This window comes from Arabidopsis thaliana, chromosome 2 (genome assembly GCF_000001735.4).
Source record: "Arabidopsis thaliana chromosome 2, partial sequence".
NCBI classification, from domain to species: Eukaryota; Viridiplantae; Streptophyta; class Magnoliopsida; order Brassicales; family Brassicaceae; genus Arabidopsis; species Arabidopsis thaliana.
Window position 1 is genome coordinate 4,490,917 of NC_003071.7, and position 21,948 is coordinate 4,512,864.

The 21,948-nt window shown below is 41.9% G+C and overlaps 4 pseudogenes across 4 annotated transcripts; 3 read left to right on the plus strand and 1 right to left on the minus strand.

The window, feature by feature from the left end:
• Positions 1 to 360: 360 nt before the first annotated feature.
• AT2G11300 lies at positions 361 to 3,038 on the plus strand (annotated as a pseudogene; the record flags this gene model as incomplete). Its single annotated transcript has 1 exon — positions 361 to 3,038.
• A 489-nt stretch (positions 3,039 to 3,527) lies between these two features.
• On the minus strand, positions 3,528 to 9,291 carry AT2G11310 (annotated as a pseudogene; the record flags this gene model as incomplete). The annotated part of the gene is made up of 1 exon: positions 3,528 to 9,291.
• A 562-nt stretch (positions 9,292 to 9,853) lies between these two features.
• Positions 9,854 to 16,654, plus strand: AT2G11320 (annotated as a pseudogene; the record flags this gene model as incomplete). Its single annotated transcript has 1 exon — positions 9,854 to 16,654.
• Positions 16,655 to 18,325: 1,671 nt separating this feature from the next.
• On the plus strand, positions 18,326 to 21,371 carry AT2G11330 (annotated as a pseudogene; the record flags this gene model as incomplete). Its single annotated transcript has 1 exon — positions 18,326 to 21,371.
• Positions 21,372 to 21,948: the final 577 nt, after the last annotated feature.

Sequence of the window (21,948 nt, forward strand, 5' to 3'; positions counted from 1 at the left end):
CTTCATCAGGTGACCGGGCTTATCTGGCCCAAATACCCATTCGCGTATGTGGGCTCATCAGCTGCGTAAGTCCCCTACTTGGTGGGTTTGGTGGGCTTTTGTGGGCTGGCTTGGTATTTTCGCAGATGGATTCCTGGAGGGAAATCCAGCTCCAACATTTGCCCCCCAGCCCATTGAGTGAGTAGGCGAACTCGATGAGCGGACATATATGTCAGGTGAGATTGCAAAAATATTCTTGATGAGATGATAGATGTGATAAGATCAGTTGGTTTTGAGGATAAACTCAACAAAACAAACGATTTGATTTCAGATTCCTTAACTGAAAGATTTCGAGGAGATACGCGAGATAAGTCGCTGCTGATGTGGACAACTGAGATGGAGCGTCTCTTCAGCGTACCGCATCTGACAGTCCAGATCAGGCGCAGAGAAGAGATCTCTGCAATCTCGAAAATTGTGGTGATGATGGCTTTAAATAACTTCCCACCTCTCCACTTGACGTCACGTCAACTCACACGACTCTCAAGGTAACTTCTCTCCTCCTTTATTATTTACCGTGTTTTGTTTTGTAAAGATAAAAAAATCTCGTCTTTTTTCTTTTGGTATCTCCTTCGTTTCTCTGCTACTCCCCTCTTTCTCGATCTGCCCTCTTTGCTGTTTTCTTTCATCTCTCTCGTCCTTCTCTGTCGAAACCCAAAGATGAGCGACTTCGAAGATTCCAAGAATAAAAGCAACCACAGTTACAGCGACGATGAGAGTTCGTCCGAGACGAGGTCGGCGGCGTCGCCGCCGCGAGTGCAAAGACGCGTCATAATTTTAGGCAGAATGGGTCCAATTCGTCCGCCGTCAACCAGAGTCGACAAGCCAAAGAAGAAAAAGGCTGCCAAGCAAGGAGGAGGCACGCCGATGACGAACAGCGACCTGGTCAACCTCCGGAGGAGATGCCAGGTTCCGGTGGGGGTAACAATGATACTCCCAAAGCCGCCGCTGCATCCTGAGAACGTGCCGATAGGGTGGTGCTACGCTTATGCCAATTTCTTTGAGAAATGTGCCTTATTTTTCCCGATTCTGGCGTGTATCCTCGAGATGCTCTACTATCTCGGCCTCGCCTTTCTCCAGATGTGCCCGAACTTTGTCCTTCATGTACTGGCGTTAATCACCTGGGCTCGGGAAGTAAACAGAGAATTCAGCTGCCACGACCTGCTTTAGCTCTACCAGGTGAAGACCAATGCTAGGAGCGACCAGGGGACATACTACATCAGTGCTCGTCTCGGATCTCTGGTCCTAGGCAGTTTGAAGGCTTGTTGAGACACCAATTGACGATCTAAGTACTTTTTCTTCAGAGTAGATCGTCATTCAATCGGCAGTTTTGATCCCTCGAGGATAACGTGGACCTGGTCTACCAACCTGGGTCAGATGGAGACCTTAGCCTCTTAATTTTTTTGTTGTTTGTGTCGAATTCGTGACTGCTTTTGCAGAACGTTAGTACTGAAACTAATGTTTTTTTTTTTCTTTGATGGTTTGCAGCAAGGACCATGGAAGTTACTCTCTTAGAGACAGAACTCGAGCTGTTAACCCTTCTCCGACATGGTCAGACTGACTGGGCAACTTTTACGAGAGATCTCATCGTAGCTGCTCTTTCCGTAGCTCCAGCAGTTCTCGTAGCTCCATCAGTTCCCGCAATCGTCTTTCCATCAGCACAGCTAGATCCGATCGAAGAGGTCCCGCGAATTGAACCGATCTCCGAGGCTTATCTGCCTATAGGTACGAGTTCTGTTATTTTATTTTTAATGTACGAGTTATCGAGACAGCCGCGCAATTCGAGCTGCTAGCTAACACATGTCGTGCTTTGTCTATTCAGTTCCTCCTGACTCCAGCTCCACTTCAGAACTCCCCTCATTAGAAGAATGAGGTGTCCAAGTCTTCGTGTTCAACGAGCCAACGCCGGGACTCCTGCTTGGGCTAGTGATCTATCGGCCGCGGTGACCGCGGCTCGAAACACTCTAGCTGTCTCCGGCGCATCTGCCTCAGCGTCTCATCCCTCGCTTCTTGAGATCAATACCGGGACCTCTGCTGCAGCAAGTCAGTCAAATAACAATCAGGTCGCTTAGGTGTCTGGGCCATCTGGAGTTGTTCGTTCTAACGGTGCACCGTCCTCTCCGAAGAGAGCTCGGACCTAGCCAGAGGTGCATCCGGCGGCTGAGTTGGTCGTGAGTGACCAGGGGGTCGCCTCTCCCAGAGAGGAGAGGATAGAACCTGCGGTTGCTATTCCGGAGGCAGCTGCGTCCGAGGATAGGCGATCCTCGGGCAGGTCCCATGGCGGAGGCCGAGGCTCCAGAGGTGGGGACAGGTCTTCAAACCAGTCTCAGGAAGTGAGGCAGACGTCCAACTCTGGTGGAAGATCCGCGGGAAGCAGGCCTTTCCACTGGTCTTACATTCACGACCGTGATCACCCGATCGTTGAGGACGAGGCTGGGTTGGCGAACCTGCTTCGCCACATCAAAAAGAGGAACTGCCAGGTTCCTGCAGTGAAGAACATGGCCGAGGCGGCGGCTTATGCTGACATGATGGTGAAGGAGGGCCAGGTAATAATCGATAAATGCCTCGTTCTAATTTCATTCTTATGCTAGTCGTAACTTTCTGTTTTGCCTTTGGCAGGCGATAGCTGCCACAAACAAGCTGGTCGCTCTGTATGAGCAGCGTCTAAGCCAGGTCCCCTTGGCGAGTGAGCTCGAAGAAAGAAAGACCCTCATCCGGGAGCTGACGTCGAGTGTGAAGGCTGGTCAGGAACGCGAGGTCTCGTTCCAGGTATACCTTGGTTTTGACTTGTTTGTATATAATTCATCGATGATTCGATGATTCTGACCTGATTGTGATTTCAGGCGGGGATCGAGAGGCTGAAAATGGAGCTGCCCACTTCAAAAGACCTCGAGAAAGGTTATGCCAAGAAGATCGGGCTCATGGGGATGGAGATCGGGGGTTTGCAAGCCGACAAGAAGACGGCGAGGAACCTGATTCATCGCTTGGACCAGAGGAGGGAAGTGATTGTAAGTGATTGTTTTTGCGAAAAATGATAATGAGTATCAAAAATTTTCTTTTATTCTTATCTCGAAATTGTTAAGTACAAAAAGAGGTAAAGCAAGCGACGATCAGGCGTTTGATCATCGAGTAGGGACCTGCTCGATACCGAGGGGTGATTGAACTGTTGAACTGTCAGGTGAGAAGCTGATCTTCGTTGATGGAAGATGTGATGTCTGTTTCCCTTGTTGAAGTTTCGTCTTTCAAATAGAAGGGTTGAGATGGTAATTGCATTTGCAGAGGGAACTGCCTGCATACCTGGTTAGGGGATTAAGCCCTTTTGTAATTCGATTGAAGTGGTGGCTGCGCTCTTGGGGGGAGCTGCCTACGTACCCTGCCAAGGGATCAAGCCTTATCGTAGTTCGATTGTTTTTGAGTACCTATTCGTGGTATTTCTTGAGATGCATGGCATTCCAAGGCCGTAACTCAGGTACTCCGTTGATAACTTTTACGAGTTTATAGAGGTCGTCACGTACCACCTCGGTGATTCGATAGGGACCTTCCCAGTTAGTTCCCAGTTTTCCAGCGTTTAGCTCTCTCGTGTTGCTGAACACTTTTCGTAATACGAGCTCTCCCACTTCGAATGTCCGAATTTTGATATTAGAGTTATAGTAGCGGGCTGCAGCTTGTTGATAGTTTTGAACTCGGATCATTGCCTGATCTCTGCGTTCATCGATGAAGTCCATGTTGTCCTGTAACATTTGCGTGTTCAGGTCCGAGTTAGCAAGACTGGCGGTCCTTCTCACGCTTGGTACTATGGTTTCGATAGGGATTACTGCTTATAAACCATAGGCGAGAGAGAACAGTGTTTCTTGCGTTGATTTACGAGGTGTAGTTCGGTAGGCCCAGAGAACTCCGTGGAGCACGTCGGACCACATTGATTTTTTGGAATTAAGTCTTTTCTTGATGTTGCTAAGTATAGTTTTGTTGGCGGCTTCTGCCTGTTCGTTACCTAGTGGGTAACGGGGGGTGGATGTGGTAAGACGGATCAACCACTTGTCGCAAAATGCTTTGATTTTTCCCGAGGTGAGGTTAGTCCCGTTATCGGTGACGATCTCATAAGGTATGCCATGTCGGCATACGATATTTTCCCATAGGAAGTCCTCGACTTGTTTCTCGGTTACCTGTTGGAAGGCTTTAGCCTCAATCCATTTGGTAGAATAGTCGGTGATGACCAGCAGGTTTTTTAGTCTCTTCTTCCCACCGGAGGCTTCCATGGGACCTACGACATCCATGGACCACTTCATAAATGGGTAAAGAGAAGATATCGAGAACATTTCTTCGGGAGGTTGATGAAGAGTAGGTGCATGTCGTTGGCATTTATCGCACCTGAGTGAATGAGCTATGCAATTGGCTAGCATTGTTAGTTAGAAGTAGCCTTGCTTTTTGATTATGAGGGCGAGGGTACGTCCACTATAGTGGCTACCACATTGCCCCTCGTGCATGTTTTTCATGAGGTCTTTTATTTGTTGCCCGTAGGTACACACCATATAGGGACCTGCGACGTTGCGTTTCATAAGTCTCCCTTCCATGATGCAGTACCTTGCGCTCTGGGTTTTGAGTTTTCTGGTCTCCCACTTGTCGGGAGGTGTGATCCCTCGTTCGATGTAATCGATGATTGGGATTCTCCAGTCGTTGTACGGTTCAGGTTCGTATGAGGCAGGTTGTTCGGGGGTTCCGAGCTCAGGCTCTTCCTCCGCTGCACCTGCCTCCGCAGCTGCTGCGAGGGCTCTAGCCGCGGTGGTGGTGCTTCGAGTTACTCGCGTAAAGTTGCAAGTTGTCGAGGTTTCGATCCCAGCGTGTTTGACCGTTAGGTCGATGCTTGGGTGTTCTATTCCTTCGACCGGTATAATTCTTTTAACGAAAGGATCTAACGTGGAGGCGAGAGCTGCAAAGGCGTCTGTAGAGGTGTTTTCTCCTCTGGGGATCCTGGTCAATTTGAACGATTCAAACTGTTGGGTCAAGGTTTTGACTAGTTCGAGGTACGCTTCCATGCGCTCGTCTTTAGCTTCATATTCCCCGTTGAAGTGGCTGGTGACGAGTTGGGAGTCGCTATGGGCGTGTATATCGCGGATCCCCATTCCTTGAGCTAGCTTAATGCCAGCAATGAGGGCTTCGTACTCAGACTCGTTTTTTTAATGCGTTGAATCCGAGTCGGAACGATTGTTCGATAACTTCCCCGGTGGGGGAGGTGAGTTGTATTCCTACTCCGGATCCCTGTCGGTTGTAGGAGCCATCGACGTGGAGGAGCCATTTCTTATTGGAGTTGGTTCCATCCAGGTCCGCTAACGGGAGCTCGATTACAAAATCGGCTAGGACCTATGCTTTCAAGCTGGTTCTGGTGCGATATTCTATATCGTACTCACTTAGTTCTATGGCCCATTTTGCAAGTCGACCTGATTGAGTTGGACTGTGCAGAATGGTTCTGATTGGTTGAGACGTCATCACTACGATGGGATGTGATTTAAAATATGGTCTCAGTGGCCAGTGCCAGTTTTTCCATTGCTGGATAACAGGTTTCAGCGTCTATCAACGTTTTACTAACGTATTAGATCGGTTTCTGTCCTTCGTGATCTTCTCTCACCAGGACGCCGCTTATCGCGGTTCGGGAGACTACCGTGTACAGGTATGCGAGGTATGCGAGGAATTTTCCTGAGGGAACTCCGAAAGAGCATTTCTCGGGATTTATCTTACTCTCGAATTTGTTTAGGATTTTGAAGGATTCTCTTAATTGCGGGACGTGGTTTTTTCGCGAGCTGACTTGATCAGCATGTCGTCGATATAGACCTCCATCATTTTACCTAGGATGTCGGCAAACATTCTGTTCACCAATCTTTGGTAAGTAGCTCCAACGTTTTTTAAACCAAAGGGCATTACTTTATAACAGTAGGTGCCTCGGTTAGTAATAAAAGCTGTTTTTTCTTGGTCATCTGGGCGCATAAGTATTTGGTTGTACCCGGAGAATGCGTCCATGAAAGACAATAGTTCGTGTCCCGCGGTGGCTTCGACCAGTTGGTCAATATGTGGGAGTGGGAAACTGTCTTTAGGACATGCCTTATTCAGGTCCGTAAAGTCGATGCATACTCTCCACTTCTCGTTTTTCTTTTTAACGACGACCGGGTTGGCGAGCCAGTCAGGGTATTTTACTTCTCTTATCGATCCGATCTTGAGCAACCGATCGACCTCATCGTGCACAGCTTTAGCCCTTTCGGGACCTAGCTTGCGACGTTTCAGCTTTATAGGTCGGTAGGTTGGATCGACGTTGAGTTCGTGTGAGGTTACCTCGAGGCTTATTCCTCGGAGGTTCGCACTTGACCAGGCGAAGCTGTCTTTGTTTTCTTTGAGAAAGGTTATGAGATCCTCTCGTATCGCTTGGTCGAGGTCCTGACCTATCCCAACGCATCGTGTGGGATCTGATTCGTCTATGCAGACCTGTGTTATCAATGATTTTCGAGGTCCGTGTTGAGAAGGATCAGAGGATCTGACTGTTTTCATTTCCGTGAGTTTGTCTTCTATCATTAGTACTACGGGGTCAGCTTTTTTGATAAGCTTGTAGCTGCCCATATAGCATTTTCGGGAGATGCGTTGGCTGCCGTATACAACTGCTAGCCCCTTGTCCGAGGGGAATTTAATGCATTGGTGGTAGGTTGATGGGACGGCTTTCATGGCGTGTAGCCATGGTCTTCCCAGTATTGCGTTGAAAGGAGCTTTCTTGTCGACTACGAGGAAACTCTGGAGTCGCCTCACTCCTCGTGCGACGGTTGGGAGCTGGATGGTTCCTAGAGAAGTGGTTGTATCTCCAGCGAACCCGGTAAGAGGCGTTTTTCTGCCTTGCAGTTCGGAATCGAGGTGCCCCATTTTTTTGTAGGCGTCGTCAAAGAGTATGTCAACTGAGCTTCTCGTGTCGATCATTATACGGGAGAGTTCGTAGTTGCCTACATCGATTCGAATAACGAGAGCGTCATCGTGAGGTTTATCGAGGTCGGTGGTTTCGCTTTCCCAGAATATGATCTGGTGGTCAGGTCCCATCATCGGGCTCTTGCCTTTTGTGTAGGAATCTGCCTTCCTCTGATGAGTTTTGATCGAATTGATTGAGTCGTTGCAGAGCTGAGATCCTCCCATGATGAAATCGATGCGTTTCGGGGAGAGGTGCTCGGTCTCGCTTCTGCAGAATTTCGAGAGGCGTAATGGAAACCTCATGTTTTTCTTATGGGGGGCGGGGGGAGGTGTGGTGACTGACCTTCCTGTCCTGCCACCTAGATCGAGTTCTACAAAGACTAGGTCTATGCGTTCTCTCCTAGTGGGTGGGGGAGAGTCACCTCCCTCCGGCGTTCGTTCCCGTTTCTTTTGTTTGGGAGTTTGCTCCTCCTCCTGTTCGTCGGGAGGAGGGATTTCAACTTTAGGGTTTGAACCTTTTTTAGTTTTGCCCCCAGCTGCGATTAATTTTTTGACAGTGCGACACTCCTCAGTGGAATGTCCTCTTTTTTGTGGTACTTGTAATATTTTCCGAGGTCAAGTTCTGGACTCTCGTCCTTAGCTACTCTATTGCGAATAAGGTATGCTGCCCTTGCGTTTGGTTTTCCTTTTTGAAGGGTTTTTTAATTGCAAGGGGAGCGTTTTGCGTTTTAGATTCTTTGAATCTTAAGGGTAGCACAGCGAGCTCCTCTTCGGCTTTGGCGAAGTTGAGAGCTTTGTGAAGGGCATCAGCTAAAGAGACTGGTTGCCTAACAATGAGTTCCTCACGAAACCTAGAGGAAAACCACAGACCGTTACGAAGGGCTGCTATGGCTACCTCCTCGTTTAAGTTTGCAATCTTCGATTTGATTGCTTTGAATTTTGCGACGTAAGATCGCAGGGATTTGTTCTGAAGTTGAGTGAGACTCCAGAGGTCGGCTTCAGACGTCCTGTGTTCGATAAGTACCGAATATTGTTTTAAGAAAGCGGAAGCGAGCTGGTCGAAGGTATCAATGGAGTTCCGTTCGAGGCTAGCAAACCATTCGAGGGCGTGACCTACGAGGTTTTCTACGAAGAAACGGCAATGACCTGCTTCGTTTTCTTCGTCTGTCAGGTACGCTCGAGTTATAGCGAAACGGAAGGATCTCAGGTGAGTCTTTGGGTTGCTCGTTCCGTCGTACTCCGGGAAACGGAGTCTCCCGACGTCTTAGAGGCGAAAATGAGCGATCCTATCCGTGAACGGGGTGCTCGTGGTTTCTTCGATCACGCGATCCATGTCGGGAGCATCGCTCACTGGTAGATGCATTTGCCAATGCATTTGAGCCATGTTCGCATTTGTTTGCGCTGCGTAATTGCGGAATGTTTCCATATCTACGACGTTACGCGGATCGACCAGTGCTTGGGGATCGGTTGAACTGTTAAGGAGGTCGCTTCCTGGTATCTGGGGAATGGATGGCGGATTAGCGATAGAGGTTCGTTGTTGCGTTGAGTTCCCGGGAACGCGGGAGCTGGACGCGGTTGTTTGGTTTCTCGTCCACGTGTACCTAGGAGGCAAATAGCCAAGTGATAGTGAAGGTGGGACCGGTAGCCTTGGGAAGGCAAGTGTTGTGCTCATCTCGTTTCCTGTTGCCGGGTTTTCGACGAGAGTGTTTGTAGGTGCCTGCAAAAAGGTGACCTACCGGTTGTTAGGAGGTGAGACGTCTATCGAGATGAAGTCTAGACAAGTCCTTGGAGTAGGATCGAGATGAAGTCTAGACAGACGGTACCTGTCAGATCAATGGGGACCTGGGCAGGAATCCTAGTTTCGCGGGGGGAAATTTCCTTACCCGCAGTATCGCGCTCTACCTCATGTGCCAAGCGAGTGGAGTCCCGTCTCTGCTGACCCACAATTACGGCGAGGTTGCGATGCACAATTTCTTGGTTTTTGGTTAAGTTGATCATGTTCATGATCATTGCGCGGAGCTTGGCCAATTCTCTGGCAGGTCGCGGAGGGACCTGATTAGACGGGTTGGCCGGGTTATCTCCATTTGGAGGCTGTATCGTGACGTTTTGTTCTCTGCCCCTTGTTTGCGGAGGGGGAGTGATTTGGTCAGATTCAGAAGAATTCGAGTTTTGGGAGATGTCCTCCGCATCAGCGTTATGGACAGCATCAACCCTGGTTCCGAGAGGGAGATCCGTTGGGAGGTGCCGGTCCGTAACGTCATCGTTTGGGATCTGAACTGGTAAGCCAGATCCCGATAAATTGGATGAATTGGGATCCATGATCATTGGTCACAATTGATGTGTTAGTTTCGGTGTTGGAATGATCTATTTCCGTCCCCACAGACGGCGCCAAATGTGGGTTCTGAAATCCACACTAGAGATTTGTAATTGAGATTATGAGAGTTATATTGCTAAGAACGAATGGACTTTTTGTATTGATAATGACAAAGCTTTTACAATGTGAAAGGAGATTACAAGTGTAAAAGTATGTGTGTGAATGTAAGCTGAATTGAATGTGTCTTCCAAGTCGTCCTTGCTCCCTTATATAGGTCTACGCACGTGGTAGCTCCGTCCGGGATCTGCGGAGGTCCTCCTGGATATTCGGCAGGTTAGTTCCGAATATCAGGTCCGCTCCGCGAATATCTCCTCATCAGTTCCTAGGTTGTTATTCGCTTATCTCCCTTCATCAGGTGACCGGGCTTATCGGGCCCAAATACCCATTAGCGTATGTGGGCTCATCAGCTGCGTAGGTCCTCTACTTGGTGGGCTTGATGGGCATTTGTGGGCTGACTTGGTATTTTCGCAGGTGGATTCCTGGAGGGAAATCCAGCTCCAACAGGTATGATAAAAATAAAAAACAGTATGAATTGCCTTCAACGAATAAAATTAATGTATTAGTTGTTGGTGGTTTCAGTTCTACAATAGGAGAAAGAGATGTTATTTTACAACACCATGCTGGAAATTTACAACGAATTTGGAGTACTCATCCACTTTATATGACTTTACAATATCCATTATTATTTCTATATGGTGAGATTGGTTATTATGAAGGTATTCCTTGTTCACAAATAAAAAATAAAGAAGGGATTCGTTATACCTCTTTCGAAAAAGGACAAAGAGAATATGTATCAATGAGAGAGTACTACAGGTAACTTATTCATACACGGAAATGTCAAGATTCGATCATTGTTAAAAGTGGGAGATTGTTTCATCAATTTATTGTTGATGCTTATACAACGTTAAAGTCATACCGTTTACAATGGATAAGAACAAATCAGAAAACAATTCGAGCTGATATATATAATAATGTTAGAGATGCTGTGTCCAGAGGTGATAATGCTCCAAGAAGTATTGGAAAATGTATTGTATTGCCATCGTCCCATACAGGTAGTCCAAGATACATGGCTGAAAAGTATCAAGACGCTATGGCTCTTTGTCGATATTTTGGAAATCCATATTTATTCATAACAATGACTGCAAAACCAATATGGGTAGGGATTAGTGAGTTCTTAGAGTTGACTGGTGATTTATCTGGGACTGCTAGACCAGATATTGAATCACGTGTTTTTCATATGAAACTAAAACAACTAATCAATGATATTGAGAAGAAACGTTTTCTTGGACCAACTAATGGAGGTACATATTTTCACAATCTCTTTTTCTAATATATTTTGTTTTTTATAACTAAGTTGTTGTATTCTTTTTTTGGTATAGTTGTTTACACTATCAAATTTAAAAAAACGTGAACTTCCGCATGCACATATACTTATTTGGTTAAACACTGATTATAAAAACCCATCATCCGAAGACATTGACAAATTTGTATCTGCTGAATTACCAAACGTAAATACTGATCCAGAAGGATATCAATTGATAGAGCAACATATGATACATGGACCTTGTGGAGTAGATCGACCAACAAATTCTTGTATGAAAAATGGAGAGTGCAGTAAAACATCTGCCCGTCAATTTTGTTGCTCTTCTTCTGTAGATAAAGACGGATATATATATATAATATATCAAAGGAGTAACAAGAATTCAAGGTGTATACTGAATGGAGATATAAGGTTAGATAATCGATATGTGGTACCTTACAACTTAGAGCTAACGAAAAAAAAAAAAGGCTCACATCAACGTTGAATTTTGCAACAAGACTAGTGCTATACAATATTTACTTAAATAAATCACTAAAGGAGTTGATAAAGCGACAGTGGTATTAAAGAGAAAAGGAAAACTATCAATAAAGATGTAAATGAAGGAAACGATGCAGATACAGTAAACGAGAGAGATAACTATCTTGATTGTAGATATGTATTTGCTTGTGAGGCGGCATGGCGCTTATGCCAATTTGAGATAGATCACCAAAGTCAACCAGTTCAAAGACTAAGTATTCATTTGCAAAATCAACGTCAATGCATATTTAGAGACAATGATCACTTGGAAATAATAGCCACTAACATGAAGAATCAAAACAACATGTTTACAGGTTGGTTTGAGATGAATCAAATGATCCAGAAGCTCGTAATCTGTCATACGTTCAATTTCCAACAAAATATGTATGGAACAAAAGTTCACGAAGTTAGAATAAAATAAAAATTGGTACTCAATTGGTAGAATATATAATATTCATCCTACTGCGGGCGAGTTGTATTATCTTCGAATGATAATCAATTATATAAAAGGACCCACAAGTTATGAAGATATTCTTACCGTAAATGGTATAACTCATAGTTCTTTTAAAGATGCATGTGTTGCAATGAGTCTATTAGAAGGAGATGAAGAGTGGCATGAGACAATGAAAGAAGCCTCTCTTTGGGCTACAGCAAATCAGTTGCGTAATTTATTTGTGACGTTATTAGTTCATTGTGAAGTTATAAATCCTTTGAAATTGTGGAATTCATATTGGATAGATCTAAGTGAAGACATGGTGTTCGAGCAAAGAAAGTTATTTAATTTTAGAAGAATGAATTTGAGTGAAGAGGAAATGCAAAGTTACACCTTAATGGAGATTGAGTTGCTTCTTAGGCGGTATGAACAGTCACTGATTGATTATCCTGGAATGCCAAAGTTAGATAATAGTTTTATAACCAGGTTATCTAACTCAAAGATAAGAGAAGAAAAGAGCTATAATATTGAAAAACTTAAGAATGACCACTTCACTCAGTTTGCAACTTTAAACGAACAACAACATGATATTTATGATGCTTTAATTCGTTCAGTTCAAAACAAACAAGGCGGATTGTTTTTTTATATGGTCGTGGTGGAACAGGTAAAACATTTGTATACACCTCTATCATTAACCGTCTCCGTACTGAAGAACGTATAGTTCTTCCAATAGCATCTTCAGGTATAGATGCTCTACTTTTGCCAGGAGGAAGAACAGCTCATTCAAGATTTAAAATACCTTTAAATCCAAGAGATGATTCAGTGTGTGATATTAAAGCTAATACTATATTATCTAGGTTGCTAATTGATACTGAACTTATAATTTGGGATGAAGCTCCTATGACACATAAGTATACTTTTGAATCTCTCGACAGATCTTTGAGAGATATAATGTTTAGTAGTGACCCAAATTCTAATATGAAGCCTTTTGGTGGCAAAACTGTTTTGTTGGGAGGTGATTTTTGTCAAACACTACCTATTACAAGTCAAGGAAGCAGGCAAGATTGTGTTTCAGCATCAATCAACCGTTCTTATCTTTGGAATTACTGTCAAGTTTTTACGCTTTCAGAAAATATGTGTTTAGGAAAAACAGAAAAAGATTTTGCAAAGTGGATTTTGGATGTTGGAAACGGTATTGCTAAAAGGAAAATCGTTCTTAAATGAATTTTCAGAAGTTGATCAAATCATTGTGGATGAGAATTTGTTGCTAAACGTTAAACATAATAGTATCTCAGCCATTGCAGAACATGTCTACACATCATTTGAAAAAAACTATGCTAATCCAAATTATCTAAGGGATAGAGCTATTATTACTCCAAGAAATGAAATTGTGGATGAAATTAACAAAGTAATGTTAGATTGGTGATATGTCCCGGCTTTTACTGATTTCTACCATAATTTTAGAATGTTTTTAGAGTCGATCTAGTCCTTTTTGTATGTTTTGAGTCGTTTCAGGTGCAATTATGATAATAGGTTTTTAAGATCAATTAATCCTAAAACACTATCCTGTCGTTGTAGTATTTTAGGTGTCAATCCAAATGGGTGTGATGCAAACAGATGAGATATGATCAGAAGTTGCTAAGTAGAGCCAAGCAATATTTGGTTGGTTTTCTAAAGTCCTAGTGTTTGATGCAGAAAACATTAAAAAGTCACAGAAATGACTGATATACTCGATCGTAGGGTCGACTGCCAGAAGGGACCCTATGATCGAGTACAACGGGATGACACAGAGTGAAAATTCAGAAATGGAGCAGTTTACTCTATCACACAGTCTCACTGTTAGTAGCAAGGTGTGATCGAGTAGAATGGTTGAAAACTGGAAAATACTAAAATTTAATAGCAAGTGAATGACGTAGGTAAATAAACAGAGAAATCAATTGGATGAGAAATTCCTAATGATGGGGTAATCGAATAGTGTGGACTCCCTAATCAATTCAGTTGGTTATCAAATCTCAATAAAGCTTTCCCTAGACAATGGGTTCAACAAAAGATTAATTTACTCCCTCGATAGAAATCCTCAAGCAAAGCTAGCCCACACTAATTTCCATTAATGGAATCTAACAATGCAGACAATAAGAATGGACTGATAAAGTCAATAAACGGTCAAAACGGCCAATCTCTTGGGATAGAGACGGTTATCACTGGAATTAGTAGATCTAACGTTCCATTAAACGCCTTTTGAGCGCTGAAACGTCTAGGATTGGATTCCAGTTGATCAGAAAGTAATAAGCAGTAAACACAACTAATCCAGAAGGGATTCAATAAATATACACTTAACCAACATATTCGACCAGGGGTTCCACAACTACTATATCCCATCCTCAGAAATCCTAATCACTACTCAAACAACATGCTCAAAGACAACAACATATAAGCGATTGAAGATTGCATACTTCTAAAGATCAAAGGAAATGAAACAGAAATGAACAAGTAAATGAAAGCAAAATCTGAATAACTTAGAAGAAAAATCGAAGTACGAAGTTATAGGAATGAAAAGCGGCTGCTGAATAAGTTGCAGAAATCTCTGTAAAAAGTAGGTGTATGTCTCCCTATCCCAGGGCAAAACCCTTAGAGACTTATTTATACTTAAAACGATAAGGATAAGGAAGCGGGCTTTGAGCCCACTTAACGGCCCATGGACGATGTGATCAAGAGTGTCGGCTCAAAGCAGGCTTCCTAATGGGCTTCGAAGTGGGCTTCGAATGGACTTCGAATGGGCTTTCAATGGGCCTTATCTTCTCTTCTCTTTTAGTTGCTCAGGTTGTCAGGTTGAGTGCGGACTGATCAGAGGGTCGAGGTGGTGGTTGAGTAGGTTGGTTGACAGAATGGTCTGGGCTGCTTCTTGGCCTCTATGATCGAGTATATTGGCAGCTGTCAGGATGGACTGGTTCTTCTCCTCTGCGATCGAGTAAAACTGCCAGGATGGACTCCTTCAGCTCTGTTATCGAGTAGAACTGCAGAATGGACTGCCTCCTCACCTCTACGATCGAGTATATCTGGCAGAATGGACTGCCTGGTCTCCTCTGCGATCGAGTAGAAGTGTCTGGATGGACTGCTGAGCTGACTGCTTCCCTCTCTACTACTGGTGATCGAGTATGTTAGTGGAAATGTGACTTTCTGTTATGTCTTTCCTCTTTCTGAGCACCAATAGCTCCAAAGTACCTGAAATAACTCCAGAATGCAGAATCTATGCAAGACTAGTCCTAGACTCGACTAAAAATGCAAAATGTACAAAACTGATTATGAATGCTATGAAAGATGGATGAAACTAGACTCAAAATGATGATAAAAGGATGTGTAAAACATGCAAATTATAGACATATCAAATTACACATTTGTGATCTATGGAGCATAATAAGGGATCTTGGGAGCTTTTCAGCAATGAAATTTATCAAAGACGTTTTTCACACGATGGTATGAATCGACACCACACCTATGTCAATCGACACCCTTATTTCGGCTGAAGGAATTTCCGCTTTTTACCAAGTCTTTGAGAAGTCGTGAAGTTTCCCTTATTTGCAAAATAGTCCCTGGACATTTCTATTCACTTATACCTAATTATTTGGTCATTGGTGATACCTAAGTTTTGTTAAGTTTTGTTTTATTATTGAGAGACACTTGTGGAGAGAAGAATCCAATCCCTACAGAGAGGATTCTGAACTCCTTTTACTCTATTTCTAATTCATCAATGCAAACTATTCAGATTATGATTTGTGTTTTTGTTATCATGTCTGAGTAATAACCTTGTTGGGTTTAGGGAGTCTCCATAGGGATTTAGATGGATTAGTATATCGAAAACCCCTTAGGGTCATTTTTAGGGTTCTTCATCTTGATTATTCTTACTGCTAGTTTTAGATTGATCACCTAGAACTTGATATTAGATAATAGGTATGCCCACCATAGCTACTTGTTATTTGAACAATCATTGATGAGCCTAGGCATTTAAGAAAGAACAGGTTTGCTCATAGAAGGGCTTTGGTTTAGATACTAGGTGAACTAATCAAACTTGATAATAATGCATGCTTTAGTATATGGTTTCTCGGCTTTTTCGGTTATCTTAGCTCTAAGTATAGAGAGTTTTGCGAACACCACTGGTTACTCTAAAGTCATAGTTTGAGTTTGAGAACGGTGCGATAACAACCCTAATATTAGCTAGATCTACAATTTATGTATCTCCCGAGACAATTCCCTAGACCCAACGCTTTAATCACTTGTATCTACAGTTTACTTGCTTTATTGTGTTTTACATTTATATACTTTTTCTAGCTTATTTGAATACATCATAAGTCTATTGTGTGAACATCGAGAGCTTAGTAGAATTCGACCCTTAAGTGCTAACGACGATCTCTTATTTGAGGGAGTAAGCTTAAGGCAATTTGAGCTATATCAATTGGCTTCCAAGTAACATAAAGGTGTATCAAGAGCAGATTCAGTGACTAATAATGAATATGAAGAAACAGATTTTGGTTTACAGTATCCTGTCGAGTATTTAAACACTAAAAATTTATCAGGATTTCCACATCATAAATTATATCTTAAAGTCAATACACCAATTTTGCTTATCCGGAATCTTTGTCAACGAGATGGGTTATGTAACGGTACTTGTTTGATAGTTCTTCGTATGGGTCATAGAGTAATTGAGGCTAAGATAATTACTGGAGCTAATGCTGGTGATATAGTACTTCTTCCTAGAATTGTACTATCTCAAAATGATGGAAATATACCAGTTGTTATTCGAAGAAAACAGTTTCCAATGAGAACTTGCTTTGCAATGGCAATTAATAAAAGTCAAGGTGAAAGTCTTAACAGAGTAGGTTTGTTTCTTCCTAGACCAGTGTTTAGTCATGGACAAATGTATGTTGCATTGTCTAGAGTCACTTCTTTAGAAGGATTAAAAATTTATCAAGGTCATAAAAACAATGAAGAAAAGAGTATAGTTTGTAGTATTGTGTACAAAGAAGTATATAAAAATCTATAAGTTTGTAATTTTTTTTAGTTTTCATTTTGTTATATTATTACGGAGGAACAAACCCAAGAAAGAGAAAAATCTTTTCATACGAAAAGAATAGACAAACTCGTAAAAGATAGCTTCGATGATATAAGAAAGAAATAGTTAATTAGTTTCTCCTCATGCCGAAATCTGTTAGATGACGGGAACATATATAAACTAAAGATTATTAGATTGAAAGTAGATGTAATAAGGGTATATGGTTCTGAATACAACAGAGAAGTTTAAAAATGTTAATTTCTCTATTTATCTATAAAACTGTCTCCTATACCCCAATTTTATTTTGCTTACGGGTATGATTGAATATTTAGTATATAGTTTAGTTTAGAATTAGTTCTGTCAATTTAGTGTTTTATTTGTCTAAGCCAAATCATATGGGTCCCTTTAACAATGAATTAATTAACCACTTTAACATTTTTGTTGCATCTGGCGAATATTGAAAGTCTATGAAACAGTCCCTATAGCAATAAGGCCCCTTCTTATTTGAGCCCTTCTCAATATTAATATGGGTTACAAAATAGGTTTCGTAATTTGTTAATAAGAAAAAAAAATGGACACTTGACTATGATATTCTTGGGTCTTTTTAAAAATTTATTAAATAAAATTAGCTATTTCTGTAAAATAAATTAATGGAAAATGAAATGGCAAACACACCCTATTTGGGCCGAGCCTGCATCTCATATTTGTTTTAGGGATAATGTGACAACAACACGGTCTTAAGCCTAATACGTAAAGATGCGACTATTTTTTTTTAACAACCTTTAAAAATCATTTACGTCTATTCAAACGTTTGACGAACGTCGCTGTGACAGTCTATGTAAACTAGAGATATTTTGGAAAATGATACGTTTTTTGAACATAATTATGAAAGCAGTACGGTTGCTATTCATAATAGGTGATTTCTCCGGGACCACCGTTCCGTCAAATACATGAGCTTCGTAATATATATAAAGTGGTGCATATTAGCTTTTGTGGAAATTACGGTAAAGGACTTCTTTTGTTTTGTAGATGAAACGAAACCCTCTAGCCGAGTTCAGGTTTTTGTTTTAGTAAGTCAGAGTCAAAGTTAATAAATCTCGGATCGGTATGGGCTCAACGAAATCGTAAATGGGCCTTAAAACAAATTTTCTATAATTTGAATCATTGGAAGCGTTGAAACTAAATTGCCTTCGTCGTCGTCAAAATCAATGTCGGAGTGGGAGCTGAGAGAAACGATGACATTTATGAGTGTTTCAAATCAACGAAATTAGTTTACTGGTTGGTGAATAAAATCATATAATATTCAGATTCTCTTTAGGTTTTTCTCGAGATTAGCTAATTTTTTAGGGGGGAATTTTAGCTCTTTTTCGAGAATTAAGTGTTTTAAAGCAAAAAAGAAGAATATGATTGTCAGTTTTGGTTGTGTATCTTTATTCCTGAGGACCTTCAACTCAGAGAATCTACCATGGAAGGTGGAATTCAGAACAAATTTTTTTTAGTTTAGTTATTCCTAATGTTTTAATGTTTTCTTTCGTAGAGACTGATTATAATTGAATTTCATGTGCAGTGGATGATATTATTGTTGATCAAGCCGGTCGATGGATTTTGTATAGCACAGGTGAATGGGAGTTCAAAATGGATTCTTCTCGGCACGGCAGGGCGATGAGGTTGATGGGGTTAAAAAGTTTAAGGGATTTGGAGCTTAAAGTGCGACAACTATTTGGAATGGAGAATTTGTCGATATCTGTCGAGCTTAGCTACATATTCGAGGACAAAATAGCTCTTTTAGCTTGTGATCAGCCGGGTCTAACGATGATTGGGTCTGATTGGCACTTTAGATGCTTTAAAATCCTTAAGTCTTGGTGATAAATCTGTGAATTTATTTGCGTGTTTTAGAGAAGGCGATTCAGTTATGGTCGGCACTACTTTTAAAGCTATAAAGACTGGCACAACCATTGCTAAGTGTTTGGAAGCTAGAGAATCATCATCTCCAGGTATTGTACAGTCTGGTGTTAAACCCGTTGCGGCAGTGGAAGGAGGGTACTTTGCTGGTTTGTTATCTTCTGTTCAAGTGAATAGCACTGTCTATCCTCCCAACCCTCAGTTTGCTATTGTTCAGAGTACATATATTTGTGAAACATTTGGTGATTGGGGCATAAGTGGGGATGATGATTTTGTTGAGCAGCCCCCTAGAAAAAAAGTTATGCAAAAAGAAAGTCATGTTGGTACAATGACAGAGTTAGAAGCAACATTTCAGAAAGGTATAAGCGTTGATCAAGTTTATGGGTTCGACGACATTGAGCCAATGTTTGGAGATGATGATATGGATGCCATAGCGGTTCATGTTGACTTGAGCAAAGAGGATGACAATATGTTTGTCGGAAGGACCTTTGCATCGAGGGAAGATTTTAGGATTGCTCTGTCCATTTATGCCATAAGCAGTGTTTTCTGCTTCAAATTTACTAGGTATGAGAAACATTACTTGGTTGCTGAATGTTATGATAAAAAATGTTGTGATTGGAGAGTCAGAGCACACCAAGTTGTGGACAATGAAGAATATGAGGTTAGGAAGGCAAAGCTGGATCATATGTGTAAGGTTGAGACTAGGAGCCGCTTTGGAAAACATGCTACTTCTAAGGTTGTAGCTGCACTCTTAAGGGCTAAGTATGTGAAGGCGTTCTGTGGGCCAAGAGCGAGAGACTTACCCGATTCTCTGTTGAGGGAGCACAATGTACGGACGACGTAGTGGAAATGTTGGAAAGCTAAAGAACTGGCTGTTGAGACTGCTCAGGGCACGAATGAGAGCTCTTTCTCCTTGTTGCCGGTATATCTTCACGTCTTACAACTTGCAAATCCTGGCACAATTTATCATTTGGAAACAGAGATTGATGATATTGGTGATGAGCGGTTTAAATATGTTTTCCTAGCATTGGGGGATAGTGTAAAAGGGTTAAAATATTTGTGGAGAGTCGTTGTAGTAGATGGTACCCACTTGTTTGGTAAGTTTCTTGGCTGTCTTCTTACCGCTAGTTGTCAGGATGCAAACTTTCAAATTTTCCCAATAGCTTTTGCTGTAGTGGACAGCGAGACAGACGAATCATGGACATGGTTCATGAATAAGCTTACAGAAATAATCAAAGATGGACCAGACTTGACGTTTGTCTCAGTTCGGAATCAATCAATATTCAAAGCCGTGAGTATTATGTTCAATCAAGCACACCATGGAGCTTGTTTGGTCCACATAAGAAGGAATGTTAAAGGAAGATATAGAAAGAAGAGTGGCCTTCCAGCTTTAATGTGGCAAGCAGGTAACTCATTTCGTATCAAAGATTTTGATGATATATGTGAAAGGATAAAGAAAAGGAGTATGGGCTGTTGGAAATACATAGAAGAGATGGGACTTGCGAATTGGAGTAGGGTTTATTTTACAGGGGAGAGATATAATTTGATGTCTAGTAACATTGTTGATTCTTTGAACAATGCTCTACTACCAGCTAAGGGAAGTCCAGTTGTGGCATTGCTGGAATTTATAAGGAAAATGCTTGCTAGGTGGTTTGAATCCCGGAGGCTAAAAATATCTATATTAGTTGGGGAAAGTCCGATTGCGGTTGAAAGGGAACTTATGAAGCGGTTCAAAGGTGGTTTGGGAATGTCTGTTTTGGCTGTTTGGAGCTAGTATTTCGAAGTAGTTGCAAAGGATGGAGTACAGTTCCACGTCTCTTTGGAACAAAACACTTGCACTTGCTTGGAGTTTCAGAAAATCCGAATCCCATGTACGCATACAATGGCTGCAGCTCATAATTGAGGTTTGGAATTCAAATCTTTAGTTGGAGAGATGCATAGGCTAGGAATATGGTCACCAACGGTCCAAGAACCAATCCTCCCTGTACGCGATCTGTGGGTTCTGAAATCCACACTAGAGATTTGTATTTAAGATTATGAGAAAGGAGGGCTAGATCTTCACTGAAACCTTGAGAGTTATATTGCTAAGAACGAATGGACTTTTTGTATTGATTATGACAAAGCTTTTACAATGTGAAAGGAGATTACAAGTGTAAAAGTATGTATGTTAATGTAAGCTGAATTGAATGTGTCTTCCAAGTCGTCCTCGCTCCCTTATATATAGGTCTACGCACGTGGTAGCTCCGTCCGGGATCTGCGGAGATCCTCCTGGATATTTGGCAGGTCAGTTCCGAGTTACCAGATCCGCTCCGCGAATATCTCCTCATCAGTTCCTAGGTCATTATTCGCTTATCTCCCTTCATCAGGTGACTGGGCTTATCTGGCCCAAGTGTCCATTCGCATATGTGGGCTTGTCAGCTGCGTAGGTCCTCTACTTGGTGGGCTTGGTGGGCTTTTGTGGGCTTGCTTAGTATTTTCGCAGGTGGATTCCTGGAGGGGAATCCAGCTCCAACACGATCCATCCGAGTTAATGTCCCTGAGGAAATAAGGATTCTCTGTTGAATGCCTCCGATAACAAAAAAACCTCCCGGGAGACCCGCGAAGCCGCGGATACACTCAGTTGGGAAATACGAGGTAAATTATTTTTTTGTACATCCACATATTTCTAGATACCTAGGTAACCATAATTTTTGTCTTATGTAGGGAAATAACAAGTCTAAAACGCCTAATAAGTGTGGGAGATGTGGAGGTGTAGGTCAGAATCGTGTTATGTGCAAGAACCCCCTTGGTTGACGCTATGGAATCTTACAATGATTTGGAAAGTTTTTTGGTTATATATGGAGGAGTATTTTGGTCCGGTACCTTTTTGGTTTTGTTAGTTGGTAGACATTCATATAACATATGGTTGGACCTATTTTCATAAGAATGTCTATTTTCTTTTGATTGTTCAAATTATTAGCTAAACTTCTTTTGAAGTGGTAAGTACTACTGATGAATGTATATCTCTTTTAATGTATGATCCAACTTTGAATTTTGATGTAATTTATTGAAAACTTGTTGTTTTTACTTCCGAAAAAGTAGCTTTTTACTCAATTTGAAGATACAACAGTACGGTTGTTTATATTACTGTGCGGTTTAAAACAGAGCATTCTATACTTCGTTGTACAAATGAATTAAATAGCTTTACTACATCACTGTACAAATGGCGATGTACAGTTATCTGCCCTTTTACTGTACAGATGACGCTGTGTGTGCATCGAGTTTTCTGTTGGAGAGGTTAATATTTAACATTGATTGGCTAGTATTAATTATTACCTAAACTACTTTTGAAAGTGCCAAGTACTACTGATGAATGTATCTCTCAAAAAGTAGTTTTTTACTCA